We start from the raw sequence: 3,470 nt of genomic DNA, 5'->3' as shown, positions 1-3,470 counted from the left end.
ATCAGACTTGTGTTGAGTTTGTATGATTTATTGAGGAGAATGGATACCATATTATAGGGTGCTATTGCCAATAATTTATATTTTTGACCAGTTTAACATTTAATTCGGCCCTTTAAGCATATGGTTCGTTCCGACATAATACCGTTTGAGACGATGGGTCACATAAAGACTTTTACTAACAGACACTCATCTATTTTGATGATTATACATGTACTACTGTATTGTGGAAAATAACATTGATCGAGACGATTCTTTTGAGCCATCAACGATCAAAATCGGTCCTGTAATAAAGGTCTGTAGGTGCGCGCAAATGTATCTGGCAACAAGGCAGCCAGATGGCGATTCCCCAAGATTAAATGATGACCGATCATTAGGCACTAGCAGATTTTATAAATAATCATTTGAGTCAAAGGGTGACACCTTTAATTTTTTTTAAAAGGTTTGCAAGTTACTCGCATATCAATCTGTAAAAAAGTTTTATAATCTTTAGATTTGCCAGTAATTCTGTGCTCGTTTGGAAATATTATTTAAATTGAGCTTTTATATAGCGCAATAGCCACTAAACGTGCTCAAAGCGCTTTACAAGGGGTCCCTGACCAACAGCCACACGTTACATGTAGAACGAGATATGACGCCTGTTAGGCGATATTGCAATTTTTTTCTGACATAGTTAAAGGCCAGGTACTCAATTTACACCTGAGTACGGTGAGAGAATGTGAGTAAAGAGTCGTTTCCAAGGACTCAATTATGCTCCGAGCGAGGCTCGAACCCAGGACCTTCCGATCCGAAAGCGAGTTTTCATAGCACTATCTAGACCTCATAGCCTCACATTTAACAAGAGGGCTATACGGAACAATTTTAAACCCCAAATCTATTTCTTTTAAAGAAATAATATAGTCCTTTTCTGATTGTCTTTAATGTTTTTATGAAGGTTTCATCATTATTCTCCTGACGATTGTCCATAATAAATAGTATTGTTCAATTCTTTGATTCCAGCGACTTCTATCCTCGCCGAGTCCAAGAGAAACAGAACAGCTTATACAAGACAACAAATCCTTGAACTAGAAAAAGAATTCCATTATAACAAGTAAGTTGTACTCTAGCTCGTACCCCAATAGGATTCAACAGTCGTAACGTCACTTCCTTCCTAATGACGCATGGTAACTTAGCAACACTGGCTCAAAACTATCGGAACAATGGCGGACGCCCGTATGAATATTTCTCCGGCGAGCATAAAGGGTATCCAGAGGGAAAAAAAAAAGACATACATTTAATCATGTTTTGACTTTTACACATTCTGATCACAAGGCATATGAAAAGTTCTAGCCAGCATGAAAAATAAAAAGGAATGATTTTCTTTGTTTAGAACCAAGATGGCCGCCGTTGGCGGGAGGCGTGACATCAGACTATTGAATCGTATTCCGGATTGGTTTAATGGTTTTGGGATTCAGTCGCTGATCGTCCAATGTGCTTAGATCTCGGTTGAGCCGGGCGGGTAAAGTTGTTACTCTACCTCGTGCCCCAATACTCTTCAACAGTCGTAACGTCACTTCCCTCGAATGACGCATGGTAACTTAGCAACTGGCTCTAAACTATCGAAACAATGGCGGACGCCCTTATGAAATATTTCTCCGGCGAGCATAAAAGCGTATTCAGAGGGGAAAAAACATAAATATGATCTTATTTTGACATTTACACATTCTGATCACAAGACATATGAAAAGTTCTAGCCAGCATGAAGATTAAAAAGTAATGATTTTCTTTGTTTAGAACCAAGATGGCCGCCGTTGCCGGGTGGCGTGACATCAGACTACTGAATCCAATTCCGATCGAATTGCTCTTCCCCTGAATGAGTTTCTACACATTTTGAAATACGCGGTCATTGCATTTAAATTTTGGCAGGAATTTTCTAATTTCGTCACAGAATATGTCCAAAAGAAAGGTACCATTTCTGTTACTGTTAGGGTTCAAACATACTGTGACGCCTGTTGGCGTTAGCTCCGGCTCAACAAAAGTCTTATATTTTCACCTCTTATCGAGTATAAAAATGGTTATACCAATTAAACTATAGAAAATCTCAAATTCAATATTTATAAAAAAAATCTAATTTATTATCTTGCTAATTATTTCTTTTTCCCTCTTCTGTATCAAACAGATACCTTACTCGTCGAAGAAGAGTAGAGATCGCTACCACCTCAGTCTATCCGAGAGACAGATTAAGATTTGGTTCCAGAACAGACGGATGAAATACAAGAAAGGAACACAACCAGCCCAACACCAAAACGAGGCTGCTGGAAGGTTACGTTGACCCTGCCAAGTTCGAGGTCACGGATTCGTTTATGTAGCCATCTTTACAATGGATTGCTCTTATTATTTATCATTATAAGGGAAATTTTACGAGTTTTCATTCATTGTCTATTCAATGCATGCATATATTATAATATATGATCACAAAATACTTCAGCCAACATGCGTCCAGTTTTACCAACAAAAAATAAAAATAAAATTTAAAAAAATGAAAAGAAATAAAAATTCATTTGTTTAACTCATGGGGGACATTTATCTCTAGGGTCTATTCCAAGGGAAAGACTGGAATGACTCAGGCGTCAGCCGCAGTGCAGCGCCGCCACAAATTGAGCTAGAGCGAGGTGACTTGCTCAAGGCCACACAGCGCAGTGGAGGGGGATCGAACTCGGTTCTTTTCGGGTACGAAGCAAAGAACGTACCGCTGAGCCACTCTGCCCCCTTTATCTTTTAGGCAAACGTTTCAAAGAAAGAAAATGATAAAAGTTGATCCAAAATAAACACAAACCATAAATTTGTCATGAATTTGAACTGTCTGGAATTGTTGGCAGTTTTCTTGTCTTGTCACATCATATTATGCAGACCTGCCAAGCTACAGACCAACAGTCGCTTCTTTGACTCAAAAATCTTGTTGAAAAGGAAAGTTTAGTTCTGTTAGAACCTATATTCAGACTTTGGAGCAATTTATTTTGGATCATGCTGAGGGTAAATTATTTATTTCTAAAGCTATTTAAAGTGACTTTGCGGCTATGTGGTCTAGTGGTATGACACTCGCTTTCGGATCGGAAGGTCCTGGGTTCGAGCCTCGCGCTCGGCGCATAGTTGAGTCTTTGGAAAAGGCTCTTTACTCACTTTCTCTCTCCGTACTCAGGTGTAAAATGATTTCCTGGCCGTTAACAGTGTTGTCTTTGTCCGAAAAATTGTAATATGTCCCGTCCTACATGTTAAATGTTGCTGTTGACAGGTACCCCTTGTACAGCGCCTTGAGTACATTTTAGTGGATATTGCTCTATATAAAGCTCATTTATGGGCCTAGTTTAACATTGTTGAAATGGACAAAATTTTGCGTCATTTTTTTTTTTTAGATTTCCATTGCTACAATGAGCCCATAAGGAATTGGGTTATCAGACTGCAAACTTAGAGCACGTCGTCCATATCCTATATTT

The 3,470-nt window shown here is 38.8% G+C and overlaps 1 pseudogene; it reads left to right on the top strand.

Moving 5' to 3' along the window:
- The first annotated feature begins 208 nt into the window (after nucleotides 1-208).
- Nucleotides 209-2,907, top strand: LOC144961473 (homeobox protein Hox-A4-like; annotated as a pseudogene).
- The last annotated feature ends 563 nt before the right edge of the window (nucleotides 2,908-3,470 follow it).

This window comes from Berghia stephanieae, unplaced genomic scaffold, assembly GCF_034508935.2.
Source record: "Berghia stephanieae isolate SIO BIC M18660-M18661 unplaced genomic scaffold, UCSD_Bste_1.3 scaffold2572, whole genome shotgun sequence".
In the NCBI taxonomy this organism is placed as follows: domain Eukaryota; kingdom Metazoa; phylum Mollusca; class Gastropoda; order Nudibranchia; family Aeolidiidae; genus Berghia; species Berghia stephanieae.
The sequence above is the reverse complement of the archived record's forward strand: the minus strand, read 5'-3'. Positions and strand labels throughout refer to the sequence as shown.